This window comes from Ursus americanus, unplaced genomic scaffold (assembly GCF_024610735.1).
Source record: "Ursus americanus isolate L20-20 unplaced genomic scaffold, mUrsAme1.1.p SCAF_96, whole genome shotgun sequence".
In the NCBI taxonomy this organism is placed as follows: domain Eukaryota; kingdom Metazoa; phylum Chordata; class Mammalia; order Carnivora; family Ursidae; genus Ursus; species Ursus americanus.
In genome coordinates, this window is record NW_028273678.1 from 114,058 (window position 1) to 136,817 (window position 22,760).

The 22,760-nt window shown below is 42.0% G+C and overlaps 1 pseudogene; it reads left to right on the forward strand.

Moving 5' to 3' along the window:
* Positions 1-9,428: 9,428 nt before the first annotated feature.
* The window catches only part of LOC123802698 (uncharacterized), an 85,196-nt pseudogene continuing 71,864 nt past the window's right edge, over positions 9,429-22,760 (forward strand).

Genomic DNA, 22,760 nt, shown 5'->3' on the forward strand with positions numbered 1-22,760 from the left:
CAGGAGGGGAAGGATCTCCAGAAGATAAATGACTTGAGGAAAAGGAAAATCAGACTTATCCGATCACCCTGATGAATGCCTGAGGACATAAACCCCTTAGCACAGTTCCAGGTCAGGTTGAAAGGCTTGGTTCTTTCATCTGATACAGAGGGATCAAAGTACTGGGAGAAGTGGGTGGTTCTCAAGGAATGCAGGGACCAACTTGACACGTTCCCCTATGATAATCAGAGATTTTCATCAATGGGGCACATTCAGCTTGGCAGTCTAAGGGCATTTTAGAATTAAAGGCAAATGTCTAGTCTGGCTACAGACCTGAGAGGAACTTCCCTTCCATGGAGCTTTTCTGGATATTGGGATTTCTCTGTATGAGGCATTCTCTGACCCAGTGGACCAATATTCTCCTGCCTCTGCCTGCCTTGAACCATGTTCTCCTGTTTTCCACCAAAACTGCCTTTTCCAACCTATGTCCTATTTGGCTAAACTTTATGGCCTGCTGTCTGTCCTGACCCATGCTAAGCTTAATCTAGACGTACTCTTATGTCTGCCATCTTCCTGGATTTTCTTCCCAAATTGATTTCATCTAGCATTTAGTTCTGTGATCTGCTTCTGTTGTGTCCCAAATCAAACTACTCTGGTCTGACAGGTCATGCATTCTCAACAGGAGTAAGAATGGTTCTTAGGGGATGAAAAGCAACTTAATTTTTTAATGTGTAAAGTACAGATATGAACACAGAACATCAACTGATAAAACAATTTGTCTGTGGTATTAAAATGTCATGTGGGAGAGCGATTTAAAAATGTCTGAAAAGACTCTTTAGGAGGGCAATAATGGGAAAAAAGGTTCAGAAACACCATGTTAGGTAATGAAGCTGAAATTCAAGCTACGAGAGGAACATAAGAAGTGTGGATAGTGAGGAAACAGAGACAGTCAACGTTGGTTACTTGACTGAGTAGATCATGGAGAAGATTCCAACCTAGCAAACAAATTTTCAGCATTTAGTATGTGCCCTGAGCTATGTGAAACCCTTTCACATTCGTTAGCAGAAAGACTGATGATGGGTAGTAAGGAGGGCACGTATTGCATGGTGCACTGGGTGTTATACGCAACTAATGAATCATCGAACTTTATATCGGAAACCAGGGATGTACTGTATGGTGACTAACATAATATAATAAAAAAACATAAAAAAAAAAGAAAGCTTCTCCTTATTTGAGTCTCAACGTACCTGTTTCCTGCAGGAACAATAGCAACATTTTCCATTGAGACAGTAGCCCACCTACCTCCTCTTTCCTTCAGCACCTTTTATGCTAATCACACACTTGGAGGTAACTCCTCATTCACATTTTGCAACATAAGAAAATGAAAAACACAGTCCACTTGTGTTTGTAGAAGCTCCTTTCATGGCAGCCTTTCAACGGGTTGGGCAATTTAAAAGATGCAACTGTAATCATGACTAACTCATTCAGATGCGTGAGGGAAATCTGAACATCCTTAACCTACTTTTGAAAAGAGAGGCAAGGAAAATACAGGATTGGGAAGAATCCGAGGAAAACAACTCCAAGTCTTTGAACAATAGACTCTAAAACCTCCTTAGCTGGGCTTGAGGTAGGCTAGCACACGAAACAAAATGTTGCTCAAAGGAAGCCCAGCAATCATTTGTGTCTACTTGCTCTCCTAGAGCATGACCTTTATTTGGTTGATTGTTTTGAGTTTTAAAATACTCTTCTTTGTTCTCTTATAGCATTCATTAAGAATTTATCACCAAGTCTTTGCATTTTATCTTAGATTGTCTATGCTATGTATGCATCCCCTGTGCTTGACTCCCTAAGCTCTCCTTTCCTGCTTTCCTTCTCTTGTCATGAGTGCTGAAGCAGAGATGACACTGTTGGGGTGGAAAGCTGACGGGGGAAGATGGATGAGCCAGTGTCCACTTAGAATCTAGCGCCAACTCTTGGCAGCTTATCCGTGGTAAATCGTGTTTTCAGCTTCTTCTTGACTTTATCACCCACTTTGTGTGCTTAGCTCTCTGATGGATGTTATCATCAGCTCTGTTTATTCACAATGCCAAGAGCACCAGTTGAATAGGAAAATATTCAGGAAAACCTACTCTTTAAGTGTCAAGTTGACCAGAAAAAAGAAACATCATTGTTTTATTGAATTTGGCATTGTTTTATAAATAAACAATCATTTATATGTTGTCAAACTAGTTGTGCCTGTAGTCATGGTCTTATCCCTCCTTTTTGGTCATACTTTGTGCTCCAGAAGGAAAAGAAGAAGGGAAGATTTTTAAAACACTGCTTTGAGTGGGAGTCTGAACCACAGGTAAATGTTACTTTAGGGGATAGGGAAGCAGGTCTCCTTAGGTGCTTGCAACTGAAAGGGACGATTGACTACAAGGAGAATTGAGACAAGGGACACTGGTGGCTAATTAGACAGCTTTTCCAGATCTGGGTCATTTTCACATTATAGCCTCAATGTATTTTTTAAGTTTTGTAAATTCTTGGAACATCAAACATACCCATTTGAACAATTCCTTCAATATAGTAGATATTTGTAGGCTGTCTTGGAAATCAGGACACCCTGAACTTAATTCCTGCTGTGACATTGGCTGACTCTATAACTTATAGCCTTTTCATTTCTCCAAGATGACATAAATAATGGAAAACATAGAGACTTTGGAATTATTACAATATGGATTCATCTACTCCTACCACTTATTCATCCTACCCCTACCGCTTATTAGCTTGTTGACCTTAGATAATTTGTTTAACTTCTTTGAGTGGCTTAACTTATTTGCGTGGCTTAAAAGAAAATTTTTTTGAGTGTAGTTGGACACTTGATGTTACATCTTTATTTGTTAAATGGAGATAAAGACATCTACCTTGCAGGAATGTTGTGAGGATCTAATGGGATCATGTGGGCAAAACACCTAGCACATACAAATCACTGAAAAATGGCTACTCTCATAGGGGTATCTGCATCCAGAGATGGGAAAAGGCTAGGTGACAAAAGGCCTGGAGGTTCTGAGCTCATTAGCTGCTAGATGCTTCCTTAACATGATGGTATGAGGGAACGAGGAGAATGCAAGCTGGTCACATAGAAATCCAGGCCTGTTTTATTTCTGGTCACCACAGCAATCAGAATGTACAGGGGCAAAGCAGAAAGACAGGGAGAAAGAGAAAGAGAGAGGAAGGGAGGGAGGGAGAGAGAGAGCAAGAGCGAGAGAAGCATGGAAAGGATCTCTTCTTCCTAAAGGCAGAGAATCTCCAGCATTCCTTTAGCAGTAGGACAGGAATAAAAGGTAAATAGTTGCCTGCTGGTGGTATGCTCACCAAGCCAAGTAACCAAAGTGCTTCCTGCTCAGTCTCCACAGATGTTGATCCTTAGCTCTGGATAAGTCCCTTGGAGAGTATTTTGCCAAAAGCAAGAAAGGCAGCTGCATAACTGCCCAGTCCATGGAGCTGACAAACTGGCGTGTCATCAAAGAAAGAGAGAGTCATGCGAAGTAAAAGCCTGTGGTTCAACCTCTCAGTCAGAGAGTCAGGTGGTTGTGAGGTAGCACATTTGACTCTTGCTCATTAACAAAGTGTGTCTTTATGTCCTCTTCCTCTTTGCCTGCCTACCCACTGCTAGGTTCCACTGGGTAGGCAGTGGGTGCCTACCTAAATCACTACTTATTTATTGAGTGTGTCCTATGTACCCAACATTCATTCAACACATCTATATTGAATGTCTTGTATGAAAATAACAAAAATAATAAATAGACTATGCACTCAACAAAGTCCCAATATCACAGTCATATGTTCAACTAATTGTTAAATGGTGTGTATAATACACAGAAACCAATGGTAGAGGGACTCAGGGAAAGGCACAACAAATCTGAAAAAGGCTTCACAGAGGAGATGACATTTGAGCTAGGCCTAGAGCTAGGATTTCACAGATCAAGGGGAGAGTGGGGTGGAGGAAAGAAGGGAGTAAGGGCATGCCCTGCAAAGGAAAGTGCGTATGTAGTGCTGAAGAGCACATGAGCCCACAGTGTGTCCGGGGATTGGCCTATAGTCTGACGTTCTTGGAACATAGGCTGTGCAACACTGGGGCAGGGAGAAGAGGTAAATGTGGCCAGAATGCCAGGAGTTTTCTGTGTCAGCCTATGGAGACTGGGTGCCAATTACAGGGAATGGGAGCCACTGGTGGGTTTTAAGTACAGAGTTATAGGATTATACTTATATTTTGGATCGTCCTGTGGGCTGCAGTATAGTGAATGTACAAAGGAAGGTGAGACTGACAGCTGGAAGACCAGTTGAGAAAATCATCAATTGCGTCAAATGCTGAAAATGGTCAAGGAGGATGAGGACTGAGAAGGAGTTCATTGCATTTGACAGTTGAAGGTCTTTGGTGACACCTAAAAGTAATTTCACTAGAATAATTTAAGCAGAAGCCAAGTTGCTAAGCCAGTGGTTCTCAAATTGTTGTCTTCAGACCGAAGGCAACCGCATCACTTGGGAACTCGCTAGGAATGCAAACTACCCAGTCTCATCCCATACCTCACCACAAAACTCTGGGAGAGGAGTACCCCCTGGGTGATTCTGATGCATGCCAAAGTTTGAGAACTACTGGCCTGAAGAAGTCTTTCTCCATCTCTTCTCTAAGCAGTCTTATCAGGAACCAGCTCTTCCAAAATTGAGCTGATGCCCTAAATACTCATCAATATCATGGTTTCTCAGCATTCTGAGTAAGTTATTCTCTCTGTCAATTGTATGCTCTTACATCTTTCTCTCTGTATAGATACATGTATAGTCTCTACCTGGAAAATCTGAACTCATTGTTCAAGGCCTAACTCAAATGCCACCTCCCTAGGAAGTCTTTCTAATTTCCTCCAGGCAGGCCTTCTATGGCTCCTTTTGCACATATCCCTATTATGGCATTTATTTTATTGTGTTCTTTGATTTACTGTCTTCCCCACTAGCTAGAAGCTCCTCAGGAGCAGGGACTGCCTTGTTCATCTATTTCCCCATTGTTTTCACATAGTAGATGCTCAATAAATGTAGAAAAAGAAAGCTGTAATGGGTTGAGGAAGTAAGAGCAGCAAGGGAGAAACTACTCTTTTAAGAGGTTTATGAGTGAAAGAAAGAGAAATTTGTTTGAGCCTACAATAGAAAGTAATTGTGTGTGTGCACACATGTGTGCATTAAGGCTGGATGAAAATTGCTGGCTGAGAGGATTAAGCCTATAGAGGGGAAGAAATAAATGACAGTGAGAGTGGGGGCAGATGGATAATGAATGGCAAGATGGCCTTGGAAAGTCAGAAGGGGATGAAATCAATGGCCAATGCAGAAGGATTAGCATTGGAATAAAGGAAAGACTTTTCTCTGAGATATAATAAGGGCAGGAAGGAAAGGTGGGAGCATAGAGCTAAGTTGTGAGGTTAAAGGAGAGATGTTGGGGAGCTCTTTGTTGGTCTGCCAGTATAGAAACAGGGAGGGCTAGGGACAGTTTTACAGGGGAGGGGATATTTGAGCTAGGAGGTGTATTTATTGAAGTGGGAAGTGAGGCCTTTTGCTGGGGAGGAAACAGGGAACAGATAGAGGGAAAGAGGCCCAAGGAGAGTGGTAAAGGCCTGCACATGCCTTAGAGGTAGGAGGTGGGGTAGTGAGGTTAGAGAGCAGCAGTGTGGGTGGGGGGTATTCTTTGGTGCTGATCCATTATAGGTGCTGCAGGGCCCACCCATTCACTCCACTGTCTTTGGCAAGGGAAGCAGTATGAATGGACTGTCTTCAGGCACTGCCTCTGCAATACAATGGAAGACTGGATACAGATCCCAATACCAACACAGAAAGCATTCTAGTTCTACCTATCATCAATGCTGGAATATAATGCAGACAATAACAATATTACATAGGACAACCATGTAGCAACACAGGAAAAGATTTATGATATATGAATTAGCTGAGAGAGCAGGATACAAACTGTATGTATATCATGATTACGACTCTGAAAGATGCCTATGAAGGAACACCTGAATAAAATATATCAAGATGTTATTAGCAATGGTATTATAGGGGATTTTCCTTTAATTTAAAAAAATATATATTAATAATATATATTTAAATTTATATATTATATATATTACATATAATATATAATATATATTATATTTATATAAATATAAATATATATGTATTTTAAAAATATGGAAATAAATGGAATTGGTTCTTTCCCTACTGCCTTTGTCTTTTATTAGGTATGTTTAGAAGACAGTATTTCAAAATAAAAAGTTGTAGTGTGGAACCAACATATAGAATTGTTTGAGCTTCTCTCATCCGAGTGGTAGAGGCAAAGACCTGAAATCCTTGAGTTGTTCCAGGGCCGGAGGCTGGCAAGCAAGAGATTGGGCATCACGCTGTAGGGGAGCACAAAGGAGGTATGTGATGAAGCCCTTGTTTCAATAAACTTGGGAAACCAGGCTTACAATAAATGATTAGTGGACAACTTATTCCGTGCTCAGGCGAGTAGTCCAAATGATGGATGGGACTGAATCTCTGAGGCAGAGACCTGTGGGCAGGCATACACACTTTGCAGAAGTCACTTGTGTGCCACTGGAGGTGGCCAGATGGACCTGGGCTGTGCCTCTGTTTAGCAGCTGTGTGCTCTTGGGCAACTTCTCAGGCTTCACTTTCTGCGTGTGACGTGGGAATCATCATACCTACTGATAAGCTGGTTGGAGCATTACAAACAATAAAGCAGGTGAAGTGCTTAATACAGTGCCCAACAGACAGTGTTCCATTAATGTTTCCTGCCATTATCATTATTAATGTGATAAATGTTATTATTATCCATAAATATTTATGATAGAGGGAACTGATTTGCACTGGGGCACTTTTAATTCTTTGGAGGGAATTCAGGGAGGTGTCCTCAGTGTGCTTCTCTCTCACCTCTAGAGCAATGCTATGGGTTCACTCCAGGCCTTCAGGAGAAGAGGGAAATATGCAAGGAGGAACTCCATGTTCGTTCTTCTTTTGCTAGTATTTGTGCTACTTCCCCCCTTCTAAACAGGTGCGTATTACTCCAGAGCATGCTTTCACCTTCCTCTCCCACTCTTCTGTTCTGTTTTTCTTCTTTCCAACTCTTCTTACTTCCCTTTTCCCCTCAAAACCCCAAGTAGTGGATGAGTAAGGAACTACACTACCTTTTGCATGTTCATAGTTTGCTTTTTGAAACTTGAAGGCTGTCTCCTAGTTGCAGCACTTGGAGTTTACATAAGTCAGTCTGTGTTCCCGCTATTCGTTCCTCTCCTTAGAAAGGATCTATGCCCCCAACTGCAGTCTTTAGTAAATACTTTTAAAATGATAGTCATCTGTAGACAGGCAAGTATTCCAGACCATAAAAGTTCAGTTAAGGAAGGCTCTTTTGAGGTAACTATCTCTTGCAAAAGAAACCAACAGAGGTGTGAACTGTCCACAGGGCCCTTTTAGGCAATGAGGTGTATTTTCCTGGACTCAGATGTAGATCTTAATGTGGGAACCATTCTCTGTCTTGCTAGCATCTGTTCTTCTTTTCTTGCTTAGACATTTAATAAGTGGATAAAAGGGAAAAAGTCAAAGTTTTGAAAGAAAAATGCTTAGACCAGTTGTCTAGGCAAGAGAGCAGAGTAGTCATACTACATTCTTCTTAACAAAAATCAGAATGATTAAAAACAAAAACAAGTTAGTATCCAGATCAGGTACAACCGCCACTCACCTTCTGAATTCCAATTTTACATTCCTTCCCACATTCATGAGTAATAATGATGTACTTCCAGCTTTGTTGGAAACCCTATTTGTATATTTTACAAGGTCATTACCTTCTGTAACAGATACCTGCTCTGAGCCCAGCAATTACCACCTCTGTCTCTGCACACATTAACACACATACACACCACTGATTTGTACTTTCCTATAAAATTACTCTTTCCCTTTTTAATTAGAATGTTTTCAGAAGCAAACCCTATCGTTAAGGCCATGTACGCTTCTATTATAAATACCTGTTGCCAGCCATTAATTACCTCCTGATGAATTACTTTAGAAGATTTTTTAATGCTTACTTTTAGAAGTGGGATTTCTTTTCCTTACTTGTGATGCCCCCATCTTCACACTTACTTAGCCCACTTCGAATTCCACATAAGAAAATGTTCCCTTTTCTTCTGCTTCAGGGGACTTAGATGTGATCTGTCCTCATTTAGTACGAAGATTTTTCTCATACTTTAAGGTGGAAACTTTCTGTATGCCTGGACCTCACTGTTCAAGAATTTCTTGGCTAATTGTGAGGGAAGAATATAAGAATGTTGGGTAGAAACACCTGAATAGTCTCTGAGAACAAAACACCTTCACATTGCATAAATATCTACAGTTGCATAACCATTTTAGTGACTGAAGTGCTGCGAGTCATCCAATAATATTGTGGTTTAGTAATTACACAGTTGTGGATTTATGCTGCGTTTGAATTGGGGAGATGTCCTGGTTCATACAGGCCAATCCTTTTTTGTGTCATTATATATAAATGTATACATCCACTTAGCAATTGAACTGTGATACCTCCCAGCATAAAATACTTAGAAAATTTTAAGTTAGCTAGTGCTAAAGTGAGTGTTCCTGTACTAGGTTTCCTGCTTATCTCATGGATGGCAGAGAATTTTGGATTCCTAGTTAAGATACCATTCATCATGTAGTACATGCACATGAGGAACAGCTCATTATACAAGGACAATCTCAAATTTTCCTCTTCTTGACATCAATTAAATTGAAATAGTCACATTCCTACAAGGGCAACAATATGTCAAGAAGCCCAAATTATAATTTCTTATATTATTTATACCCTTAATCAGAGCAGAGACAATTAGTTGAAGAGTCTGGCTCCTAATTCTCAGAACTAGTTTGAATCTTAAGATTAGCTCCTGCCTTCTGGAACTTGTCCTCTGTTTGACTGAACCTGGTGGACCTCTCAGAATGTGGGTCTTCATTGTGCACTTACTCCATGCTCTATGCAAGATAAACAACCAGCTACTGTGGGGTTTACAAACATGAGTGAGAGATGGTTCCTGTGTTCATACTGTTTACAGTCCAGTTTGTATAGGCCACCTCAGTTCATTCCTATCTTGTAGGCTGGGGACAGGACGAAATGAAGTAGCCTTAGAATCAATCACAATGCTCTCTACTTTCCTACAGCCCCATGCTTTATCTCTGTCGTAGCTATGTTATTCGTATGTTGGCTTTCCTGAATGCACTGTGATCTCCAGAGAACAAGGGCTGGGTCTGATACATGTCTGTAGGGCCACAGAGTCAAGGATGTGCTTTGCAGAGGGTAGGCTCTCAAAAAAATGTGTTTAAATCAAAGAATGTATTTGCTTGCTTGGCCTTCCTGATTACAGTGAGTCAGCTTGTGTTGTACCAATATGGTGGACTTCACCAATATGGTGAAGCTGGTGGACCTTTGCCCAGAGGTGTCCACACTTAAGATTGTCTTGGATGTTCTTCATTACTGTTGCAGGAAGAGAAAGTAGAATGAGACTGAGTAAGAAGTCAGAAACTGCAAGAGTTTTGTCTCAGCTGTCATTAATTACTTACTTGACCTTGGGCAAGGCACTTAAACTCTATCTCAGTTTCTTCATCTGTGAAATGGGGGTTAATAATGACTGGCTTGGCTGTTTCCCATGACTGCTTTGTGAATCAAATGAGATAATATACTTCAAAGTGTTCTGAAAAGCCTAAAGCACTGCACAAGTGCAAGGTATTATTTTGCAAAGAAATCTTCCTTTTAATTCTTGCTTCCACAAACACTTTATCACACACCTCCAGGTTCCTGGCTTATGTGGTGAGATGTGTGGAGTAGCTCAACCTAAGCTTGATATGTACACCAGAATCTCTTCTTCAACATCTATAGCATTGAACTGATTCAGCCTAGGATTCTCCAAAAGACCTAGACAGTTATGCACATCTCTCCAATTCATATAGATATATATGCCCCCCATTCAGCATTTATTCAAAACATATACCATGAGCACTTATGTGTACTATTGTGTGAGGAACTGGGGCAAAATGGACAACATAGGCTCTCTGTCTTTGAGGGGTTTGGTAGCCTACAGGATCTGAGAGAATAGATTTGAGAACAAATAAGTGCCTAATTCTACATTTGTTTTGGGAGGCAATTTTACCTGAGTTTTAATTAGTAAAGACATCTATGTATATTTTTAGTTTTGACTAAAATGAAAGCTAGTGCTGGCCCTTATTCATGTTTTTCTACTGCTAACGGTCTGTTGATTTTAATGGGACCCCAGAGACTGAGGTTCTTTTGTTTATTTATTCAGATGAAAGTTTGCGGGATCCCATTTTTCTTTGGTTTGGTGAAATTATGAAACTTCAAGAAATAGCAATAGCTAAATAGTTATGGGATCACCTGGATATTTTCCTGCCAATTTTTCCTATAAAGTAGGATTTGCTTTGATTAGAGGCACTGTCCTGGGGAAGACCACTCCCGAGTCCAGTTGAGTAATTAAACTGCAGAGTACATTTGGGGCTGACATCTCCAGGCAGATTCTGGCATTTCAAGTCTTTGGCTGCTACTCAAGTTTTGAGACACTACCACATGACCCCCTGGCTCCTGACAGGGATTAGGGAACTAGTCACCTAACTGCACACAGTAGAATTTCGGCTCAGCTTTGGGGAGAGCTGAACAGGAGAAAATATATTTCAGTGCAATTCCATCCTGCTAATCAGTCAGGGCCTAAAGTAATGAACAGCTGTGGGGCTGCTCTACCCAAACATAACTCTCCCCCTTTCAGCTACATTGATCTCTTGCCAGTTTTATCTACTCTACCAAACCTCCTTTTCCTTCTCTTATATTTTCTGTATCTGAGAATAGCCCATGATGCTCCAAGATACTGAGGTCATTGCTGATTCTTTGACCTATATTTCCTCTCTCATCTAAGCAATTACAAGGCTTAGGAGCCAATGCCCATCTTTTCTGCATCCCCACAGCTCTTGCTGTTCCTATCTTGCCGCATTAGGGAATAGGCTCAGGTCTTTATTGTTTGCCTGTGTCTCTACTTGTTCCCTACGTCTGAAAAAGCCTTAGACCTCTAAACATGAGAAAGCTCTTCTTTACCTGATTAATCTTTTGGTTCTTCAATTCTTAGTCCAGGTGTCCAGGTCTTCCTAGAAGCCTTCCCTGCCCATTCCTAGGCTGGGACAGGACTCATAGTCCATCAACTGTGAACCCACAACATTCTACTTGTCATACCGGGTTTTCATTGCTGGCGACCGGTCTGTCTTTATTCCTCAGCTACTCACACAGGATTTGGCCCATGGTAATATTCACCAAAATGCTATAGGATGGGTCAGACTGACTTGTTCTCCTCTCTCAGTGTTTGCCAACTCCAGTTTTTCCCTTGATTTTTAGCTCCCATTTTGTTTTGTTTTGACTACTTTCTATCCATAGCTTCCTTCAAGACATGTGTTTTAAAACACCTCTTTGGTCATAAACTTCTCCTACTTTCATTCATAACATCTAATCTTTATTCCTCTTATCGTTATGGGAATGTATGCGCTAAGTTTAAAATGATAACAAATCCAACAAAAGTTATATGCGAACATAATAATTGTTTTTCTTAAAACAGTCACCTTGGGAAACTGCACACCTATTTTAATTAGTCATAGCCACAGTCATTTCTGGAGACACTCTTTGGGGATGAGTACCTTCACATTTTTCTGAATATATTTTAATAGTGACAAATCTAGTCTTTGCAGGTGATGTTTAAAATTTGTATAGAGCCAAGTCACCATGAACTATATTTAGTGAGTAAAGAGAATGCTCTAACTGGTAACTCTATGGGTCACAACTAAAAACTAATGTTATTATCTTTCTCTGAACATAATTGCGCAAGGGAAATTCCAAAGCTATTTTGACTAATTATGTTATTTTTGAAGAGTTTCTAGCATCCCAAGGTGACTACTTTCAATAATAGTACTTGCTTATTTATTGTAAAGTGCTTATTCAAATCCAGTTTGGAACTTTTTTTTTTTTAAATTTTATTTATTTATTCGACAGGACAGAGACAGCCAGCAAGAGAGGGAACACAAGCAGGGGGAGTGGGAGAGGAAGAAGCAGGCTCCTAGCAGAGGAGCCCGATGTGGGGCTCGATCCCACAACGCTGGGATCACGCCCTGAGCCGAAGGTAGACGCTTAACCGCTGTGCCACCCAGGCACCCCCAGTTTGGAACTTTATAAGCCTATACTCATACTGACTTGTACTTGTGTAGTGTTGTTTTACATTCTAGTTCAACCTCTATTATGTGATAGACACTGGGAATCAGTAAGGCCACGATCTGTGCCCATAAGGACCTCCTAATTAGTTGAGAAGACAGAAATACCAACAGTCCTGTGTAAAAAAGAGATATTTTAATAAGATAAGGAAGCAGTCCAATGGAGAGACTGTTTGTGAGAGGGAGGAATTTGTTACAGTGTCAGCAAAACCTTCTCAGGACTGAAGGATTAATGATGATTAGAAATTCACTAAGAGAAGGAGGGAAAGGAAGGAAGGACAAGAGTCCTTCCAAACCGAGGGAACAGAAGGTACAGAGACTGAAACAAGAAGATGTATTTGGGGGAATCTCAAGTCGTTCAATACTTTTATTGTGTAAAGTTCACAATGGGGGCAGAGAGGATGAGATGGGGCCCAATGAAGTAAAGACCTTGTATCTACCGCTTTTAAAAGTTTGGACTTTATCCTGTAAAAGGCAGGGAGATGTTCTGTGGGTAGAATTTTCCTTTCCAGTAGGATTGTAAACTCTCACATCCAATTAGTCACATAGGTTTGCACACCCCCCCAAGATTGTCTCAGATCCCTCTCTTCCTTTCCATTCTGACATTTACGTCATTAGTTCAGGCCTTCATCTCCCCATGCCTGGAGTGTTTCACAAACTCCTGACTGGTCCTTGGGCTCCAGTTCACCTTTTGCTCCTGACAATCAATTTTACACATGATTATCAGAGCAATTTTCGTTTCCATCAAGTCTCACTCCTGTTCAAAAGCCTTCAGTGGTTTTCTATGATCTGAGAGATAACTACTCCTCCCCCTTCTCGGCTTGGCCTTCAAGATCTCACCAATCTGGTGCCAAGCCCCCTTCCCTCCTTGACTCCTGTCACTGCAAATAGTGCCAGAACTCATCTACTTATTCCCTTATCTGTACCTTTGCTTTTATGGTGGCTGGGCCCTGGAATGTTACAACCACACAAAACTTTTTGCTTGTTCTGTTTTCAGCTGTTTTCTTTTACAGATAGTAAGTCCATATGTACCCATGCTTGATTATATGTCCCATTCTCTTGCCTGGAAGTAACCACTATTCTGGTTATATTCTATTACTATATATTGTATGGTATGCATCCATAAATAATATATAGTATTGTTTTGAAAAAATTTAAACATACATGGATGATACACTTTATATCTCCTTTTGCACTGAGCTTTTCAGTGTCATTTTATTCTTGAGTTATCCCTATTGAATATATGCGTGTAGTCTCTTCAATTGCTGTATTTCATTTCATTTTATAAATATACCATACATTATTCATAGGTGGGATTTAGGCTGTTTCCAATTGTTGGCTTTTACAGGGATTCGGGGTGTCATATATGTCCATTGTTGGGTTTTACAAACAATGTTACAATGAATATCTTTAGCAAAACCTTCCTTGAATCCTGCAGGATTCTCCTCAAAAGGGCATCCTGAGTCTTTAGTATCATCCCATTGTGCTGAGCACACCGATACACAAAGTAAGGGAGTTAAAGAAATATTTGCTGAATGAATGAGTGAATGAATGAATGGCGTAGCACAACCTAGTTGATGGCCATGTTCCTTTTCAATGGGCTTTGGCGCCTGAGCCCCCATTTCCTTCTTTGACAGCGCTGGACCTTCCCCACCGCATTCCTCCAGCTGGCCCCAGAGTGAGTGTAAGTGTGGGTGTGTGGGGGCGATACCTATCTCACTGGAAGACGTCTGTCTTTCTGGCAAGTTCAGGATCTTGGCAACGCTAGCGTCTGAAGTTCAGGGTCCTATCACCCACCCGCTTCAGCAGAGGCCCGGCCCAGAGGGGCAGTCCAGCGTTGACGGAGTTAAGGCGCGACAAGTACCGACGACGGTTGGAAAAAGCTGCGGGCAGTCGAGGACTCGTAGTAGATCCCTCCGCGCAGCCCCGGCCGGCGCTTCTTCCTGCGGGGAACCCCTGGGTGCTGAAGGCAGCGAGGCCCGGCCGCGGCGACAGGGGCGCGGGGTTTGAGGTGGGAGGAGGCGGCCGAGACGGGAGGAACACGAGACTGCTTCGCTGCACAGTCGAGAAAGTTTCAGCCAAACTTCGGGCTGCGGCTGAGGCGGCGGCCGAGAAGCGGCAGGCTTGGGGTGCGGGGAGTGGGGGCATTTACTCCTGAGCTTCGGGGCACCGCGGGAGGCCGTGAGCTGCAGAAGCAGAAGGAGGAGAGGAGCGAGTGGGGGACCCTCTGTGGGCACCCCCTCCTCATGCGGATCTGCGCAGGCGGCGGCGGCGGAGGCGGCGACCGAGAAGATGCCCGCCCTGCGCCCCGCTCCGCTGTGGGCGCTTCTGGCGCTCTGGCTGTGCCGCGGCCCCCGCGCGTGGTGAGTATCGGGCCGAGGGGTGCTGTCCCCTGCGCCGGGGCCCGCGCACCGCCTCCCCGGCCCGGCCGGCCACCTGGGGCGATCAGTGCCGCCCCCCCCTTCCGTCCTCCTTTCTGCGAGAAGGCCGGGCTCCGAGCGAGGCCACTCGGTTCCCCAAAGTTTGGACACCGTCAGGGCCTCCTCCCCCGCACTCCCCGCCGCCTCCTACGCCCCTCGGCGGGTGGCCCCACACAGGCCTCCTCCGCAGAAGTGGGGCCGCGCCGCGAGCCTCAGAAACTTGCTTTCCCAGGCACTTGAGTTCGGGGAGTTGGGGTGTTTTGCCCTTTCGTTCTGCGTTTCCTGGGGTCGAGGGAGAGCCGAGTGCCGGCTGTCCGGGACGAACCCTCGCTGGCCGAGGACCGCAGATGGGCTGAGCAAAGGAATGCCAGATTCTGGCGTGGAGGGAGCGGGGGCAGGGCCTCCGAGCCGCTCAAGGGCTTATACCTCCACTGCCAGACTTAGCTTTACCAAAGGGAGGCGCACAGTCCGGGTTGGGTGGGTTTGGTTTGGATGGGGACAGGGTTTCGTGGTGCGCCTGAGTCCTGACACTCCGAATCCCTGGTCCCCATGAATCCAGTGTGTTTTGCTCGAGTCTTTGAAAGGTGGAGGCAGGAGCAGTAGGGAAACTGGTGTGGCTGCAATGCTGAGCCACATGATTTAAAAATCTCAACTGCTGTTATTTTTTCCGAGGCGCTGAGCTCCGGCGCTGTTTCAGAGTCTGTGTCCAGCCCCAGGAATGTGGTGTGAGGATCACCAACTCCTCCAACCTGGCAGCAGCATTTGCTGTGCTTTTGGCCTGGTTGGGGGTGGGGCAGGGGCGGGTGAGGAAAAGTGGATAAGTCAATTCAAAGTGCTTCCTTGGAAAGCCTCTTTATGGTTGGATATTAGCAACAGTCTTTGTGAACACGGTTGGACCAAGGAAGGGGAAATCGAATCGCGTCTTATCCATCCCCCCCCAAGTCTTAGATTCCGAATTTCTTCAGACTGTTTAGTAGAAAGAGCTTGGGTTTTGGAGCCCTCTGTAATCCTGGGTTCAAATCCAGCTCTGCTGTGTGAACTCACCAATCAAATGGCAATGAAATTACCCAGCTAATAGGATTAATTAAGAGGATGTATATTAAACCCATGGCAGTCAAAAGGTATTCAGAAAGTCCTTTCAGGGCAGGGCTGTGTTTTGTTTTTTATGAACTCTGCTTCCAGAGGGTTGGTAGCTTTTGCATGTTTGTTCAACTGATTGGGACTTCTTTTCCTGGTCTAATCCAAGGGAAGATTTTACCTTTACCAAAAAACTAGTACATGAACTATGTCTTTTTGCAAAGAAAAGGTTAAGAAGATGATGAGCTTCAGAAAAATTTGCTCTTTGTTCATTGTTAACAGAGAGCTGGCATGCCAATCACAGATGTTTAAAAGAGAACAAGGTTTTTTGTTGCTGTTGTTTTTTTTTTTTTAAATCTTTTTATCACAGTACAGAGTTGTTCAGCACCAACCAGATCCTTCTTGGACAGCTCAAATTCCATGCACCTCTATGTCCCTACGAATTTCAGAAGTGGACCAGGAGGGTGTGTGATGATGAACCAAAAATATTGTTTCAGAAGCATTTAACGAAACAGGATGGCATTTTTTGCCTTTTCTTTTTCTTTTGAGTGAAAGCTTGACTGTAAGTGTAGATTTATGATAAAAAGGACTATAAACAGTGGGCTAGTCTGACAATTACAGTCCTCGGTTTCTACCATTAACTTGCTTTAGTAAATAACTTAATCTTCATGACAGGTACTCTCCCCACTTATGAAAAGAACTAAAGAAATAATCTCCTTTAGAGAGTCGGAGGGAATAATAAATAGGATTGCAAAGTGATTTGCAAAATTAAGTGTTAAATGGTAAGATCAATGTCAGAAATTGGATTACTTTGACACACAGGGCTTCTCTCATTCTAGGACCTCAGTACATAGAATGATAGCCTCTTTCATACTTCTGTACTGATGAGGTATTGCTATTACCAGCTAGCTGTTAGGTGGGCAAGTTGAGTGTTAGTCCATTACTTCAAAGGACTAGATATGGATATTTGATTTTTAGACTGGTGTTCTTCAGATGCTAAACTACTGCAATAAAAGAGATTAAAGAACCTGTTTTTTGGTATAAATCTTAAATCTTCTCAGAGCCTAGCAGAGAAGTCTTCTTGAATCTTCTTAATCTGTTACTGTGTTTTTGTCAAGGTACCAATTATAACACACTCTTCCAAATTTTTGAGTGTTCCTGTATTTGGGATTGGGGCCAGTTGTTAATTTAAGTGTCACTGAGTTCCTAAGTCAAGCAGTCAACCCATCTGTCTAATTGTCTAAACAGCTATGCAAGACCACCTCTTGCTCCTTGTTTTCTTTTGCTTTGTAATGGGAAGTGATTCCCTGCTTTTGAAGCCTGCTAGATAATTTCTCAGCTGAATTCTTCTGTTGCTTAAAAAAAAAAAATCACAAAGAGCATTTTTTTTTCTTTTGGACGACAATGAAGTTTATCCTAAAACTATTTTCCTTTTTCTTTCTTCTTCTTCTTTCTATATTATTATTCTTTTGCAGGGGTGGAGGGCGGAGGAAGGAGAGTGATTATCTCTTGTCTCTCTTTTCTTTTTCCTGATGTTTTGATTTTTGAAAATATTTACCCACATCTCCTTGGCATTCCTCTGTGCTATTCCCACTCCACTGTCTATTTCCATAGGCTTCCTGTGGTATAGAGGAATAACTTTTGGTTTACCTGAATTGTATTTGCTGAATTTGTATTTGCTGACTTCAGGACCTTTAGAAAATGTTTAAATTGAGTGGGATATGCTTGGATGCTTCAGAGCAGCCTTACAATACATTTTAAAAATATCACACCCGCAGAAATTCTATTTTGCCCACAAAATTTGCATTGATCTAGTTCCCACTCTGATGCCATTCCTAGTGGTTCTTCTCCTTACCCTGTCTGCTGTGGTAGAACAGATCTCCATGTCCTGGCTGCATCAAAAACAGCTGAGGTGACTCGGACTCAACACCCAGGGATTCTGATACAGTAGGTCCGAGAATCTGTATTTTTCAAGGTTTACAGTAACTTGTTGGAACCCACTGATAGTTCATTATTCTGCCTTGAAGTGTATATAGTGTATGGGGGTCTTTCCTTCTTAATTTTAATAATTTCAAGAATTAATCTAACCTTAGTCAGCTATTCCAGTGTTTAACCCTCTGACTATCAAAGATTTTTAAAATTGCTAACATAAAAGCTGTTGAGTATAATGCCATTTCTTCTTGTTCCCTGGACACAATGGGTCCCCATTGTCTCTTTATAGGGCTTCATATATTTGAATGATACAATATAAATCCTCTCCCTGATCCTTTTCTTCTCTGTTGTCTTTTTTCCCTCAAGCTTCATTCATATATATAGTTTTTGGCTCTCTTTATTTGTCCTTAGTGGTTTTAGAGTAAAAAATCCTAAGCCATTATTTGAATGAAAATATAATAAGAGATTTTACATTATCCTTATATTGTGTTTCCACTCGTTATTTAAGTGCTTTCTTTCTTGACATCTTTATCTGGATTTCACAACTTGAACCTTTCATTTTCCTCCTACTTTTTCCTGATTCTCCTTCTCCTGTCTTCTTCCCCTTCTTTGCAAGTGACTTGAAACTTGAAGGTTTTATTTTCTTCTACTCTGCTCTTTTTATTGGTCTACCATATGGATAATATTTTGGAAAGATCACTGGACTGGGAGCCAGAGACCAGCATTCTCTTCCAGGCCTGTATTTAATTAGTGTTGTAATCTTGTGGGAGGGATTTTGGTCCTCCATTTGCTCAGGTATGTTGTCCATAGTCACTGAGCCAATTAGAGTCGAGACTAGAATTTCTCTCGTTTGGTCCTCAGTCCAGTGCCTCCTCCACTCTCTACACCACTTCTGTCTTTTGTACAAATGAGCTCATGTACATGAAAACACTTAGAACATCCTCAAGAGCTTATTGTTAATGTGTACTTCTTGAGGAAGAGAATTGTGTTTTTTCATTTATGTGTTTTTTTCTAATACCTTTACCCTGTAGCTGGCACAGTGCCTTAGCATCTAATAGACACTCAATAAATATTTGTTCCATTGAACAATTACTTTTAGTCATTTTCTTATTCTAGACTACTATGGTAATCCAAGACCATTATTATTATTTTTTTGGTAGTATCTGCAAGAGTCATTGCTTACCTTACATTTGGGGAAAAACCAAATGTTTCCCTTCCCCAGATGTTTTATTTAAACTTGCCATTTTGAATTTCAGTGTGTGTGTGTGTGGTTTCTTCTCTCTTTCTTTTTTTTCTGATCACTTCTGCAAATCATAAAGATCACTGTGACTTTGGAATTTAATCCCAAAGTGCTGGCATCCACCCCCTGCCTCTCACTTGAGCTGTTTCTACTGTTTCCTTTATTACCTAGACCAGCAATTTCTGTTATTTTGTTCAGAGTTGCCACACCTTATTGTAATTTGGTCATTTGGGGAATTATCAGGATGGTATTTTTAAAATTAGAGTTAACTAAGTTTGTGTTTGTTTTGATGATTTTTTTTGAGATTTTTTTTTTCATTATGAGCTGGATATCGCTAACTAGTATTAGACTAAAAAGATATATACATTTAGTAAAGGCTTTTTCCTACCAAGAGACGTCCCTAAAAACCACTACCACAAACAAAACTCTAAAGATGAGAGGTGATAAATAAAACTCTGGCAGAACCATATAGTGCCTGAGCTATCTCTGCAACAAGATTTGCTCCTTGAGGGTAGGCACTGTGTCACACATGTCCCTTCTCTGGTCCATAAAACTTGTTTGGCATATGCCCAACATGTAGAGTCATCCAAGCAGCAGGTCGGCTTTGTCACAGCACCTGGGACTCCTGCTCTGCCCTCCCCACCTTTGGGACATTCTGGAGGAGAGGCTGATGGTGAATCAGGGGTGTGTCTTTATGCTCCTTTCTTCTTTGAAGAGAGAAGATCAGTTGAAAGGTGACCCCACCTACAGACTTTATACTATCTCTTTTTATAAGTTAATGGGTAGCTGAAATTTTCCTCTTTGTTGACTTATGTGTTGGCAGAAACTTTAAACTTCATCTAGTCCTTCTATCCTTTCCATGCTGTATCTGCTCCTCTTACAACATCCTGGTCAAGAGGTAGTCTGCGTTTGTGCTTGAACAACTCTTGTGGTAGCTTCCTGCTTTTGGAAGCAGCTTAGTTCATCTCTGGACAACTCTGATTTTTAGAAAGATTTTCTTATATTCAGTTGTAATCTGTCTCCATATGGCTTGTGCCCCTTGGCATCTTCTCAAGAATTTGCCTTATAGAGTCCTGAGCCGTGCATGAGTAACAAGGATCCAAAGGGGTACTCTTTACTGAATTGATACCTATCCCTCCATAAAAGGAGTTAGACCTAGTGAGGGGCGTGAAGATGATTCCATCTGGGTTGTTTTCCTGGAGATTCTGATTCAGTGGGTCTGAAATAGTATCTGGGAATTTGTAGATTTAAGAAATAGCCAGTTAATTTATATATTAGGGAAATTTGGAATCATTGCAGAATGAATCTGGGGAAACCAAGGATTTTTTGGTTTAGTTTTTGTTTGTTTGTTTGTTTGTTTGTTCTTTGATAGTACTAGAGATAGGTTGCTTTGTTTGGGTCTTCTGGTCATTTTTTTATCCTTGAAAGTGCTTGCTTCTTGCTACATGCCTAGCTTGCTGGTGAAGTTGCTCTGGTATCCCTATAAGGCTAGTAAAGTTGTTCGTTTTGTCTTAAAAAAGTAATCTACAAACTATTCAGAATCTTAGGGCTGCTGTGTATGTGTTGTATATGACTTTGGTGGAAGCTTCCTTATCCACTTCATCAGAATGTTAGCAGAGATGCCAGAATACATAGGTGTTCCATGATTTTTTGGTGTCCACTAAGAAATTCTGTCCTAGTCCTTGTGCCGACACTGCCTTTGAGGATGTCTGCTGTGTTCACCCGTGAACACGTATCTGGTGTCAGGAATTTCCCTCAGATGTGTTAGTGCAAAAAGGTATAAAGATCACTCATTTCCTGCAGTCTTGCCTTTGGGCTGTCTGGGCTGTTGCAGCAAATGGAATAAGGAAGGGAGAATAAAGAAGGAATCAAGGGTCTCTTGAGTAGAACGGAGCATTCATCAAGAAGGGGCCCGGGAGTGCTCCTCTGACAAAGACACTTAATGTTGCTGTCCTTTACAGGAAGTAGAGAGTGGCTTCAGATATGAAAGGTTAGGCTCATGGCCTCTGGATGGGACAAACTGCAGTGTTCATTTGTAGTGCTAGGTTTGCTGCAGATCCGTGCTTCCTGTCTTCTCCTTTTTGAGGCAAATACCAGTTGTGTGGCAGAAGATACATTGTGACCTTAAAAAGAAGAGTAAAACCAAGAAGGGGGGGGGCATGATAAAAGCCAGAGCTTGGAGTGAGAAAAGTGAGGTGATTATTGTATTAATTTATTTGTATGTGTAAATATGTAAGCTTCTATATAAAACTCTGGTAGGAGCCCTAGCTGTTCGCTCAGAGATTTATTATCTTTGTAGCTCTGCTGTCCCAGTGGTGTGTTAGGGAGGATTGTGGTGTGTTGTTATCCTTAATTTGTGTGTTTCATCATGTGGTAGGGAGTACAGGGGTTCTGCTTTTGTAGATGTGTGGGAATCATTGACCAAGCCGAAGATAGGGCTCTGCCCCCAGGGAGCTGACATCATCGGGGAGATAAGGCAGATGAGCACACAATTAGGAATATGAAATACAGTCATTTAAGTCACTTATCTACAGTCTCAGAAAGCAGTTTCCTGCAGTCAGGGTGACTGAGAGCTGTAGGGTCTAGGGGAGTAAGCTGCAGGTCTACTAAGGAATAGTGACTCCCATCGCGTTCCTGCTTGGCTTGTCTGCTATTCTCCCCTTTCTCTTTTGTAATTTGGAAGTATCAAAACTTAACTTGGGGAAAAGATAAAGACCCCTTTGTCTGGTGGGGGTCTAAAGGTAAATTTGGCATATGTTGTGGTATCTATTCTATCTATCAGTGGGTTTGTGGCAAGAGAGAGGGCTGTGTTCTTAGTCCTGGATGCCAGGCCTGATGTAGGACAAGTTAAGGTGGAGATATCTTCTTTGGAAGATCTAGTTCTCAGTGGCAGTAGCTGAAGGAACTTCTTGTCATGGCCAGGCAATGACTGAGGTACAGTATGGACACCCCCAGAGCTGCTGCCTCAGGTGGCATTGATTAATCATACTAACATCTCCCTCACCCACTGTGCTTGTCTTGGCAAAACCCTGTTCCACCAGCTCCTCAAAGTTTGTGTTTTACTAGATATGATTGAGCAAGTCTTGGGGGTCATTTTACTGTCCTTTGCCACTCTTGAGCTGTGGGCCAGTTACCTTGGTCCAGCTCTGGTGCCCTTGGACTTTGGCCATTCAGTGAGTGGCCTTGGACTTTCTTCTCATTGGACTGAGGCAGTTTCTAGTCTTCAAGTCAGTTGCTTTCAGAATGTTGGCACCTGGGCAGTGACTCTGGGTCTTTGAATACATCAGTCAAACATCATGCCAAGATGGACTCATCGCTTCACAAAGACAGGTTGGATTTATGGGTGTTGCAGAACCTGTTTCTGGGTTAAGAGTAGCTCTCCCTCCCTTGTATATATTTAATCATATGAAGAAAGCATGTGTGTATTTTATGAAGTAAGGAAAACATGATGATAATATTTTGATTGGAGTCGGATATCGTCTCCTTAATAATATATTGTCTTTTAACAAATAGCATCACTTTAAAATACAATTTTGCTTGCTGAATAAACTGTTGTACAAGACGCTGTGGTTACGTTCTAAAGTATACCACCTTGTTCAGAGGCAGATGCATTTTACAATTGTTGCTGTTTGCTTCTTTTTCGTCTCGTTTTACTCTCATCTGTCTTTTTTTAAATGATTTTTATTATCTTATGTTAGTCACCATACAGTACATCCCTGGTTTCCGATATAAAGTTCGATGATTCATTAGTTGCATATAACACCCAGTGCACCATGCAATACGTGCCCTCCTTACTA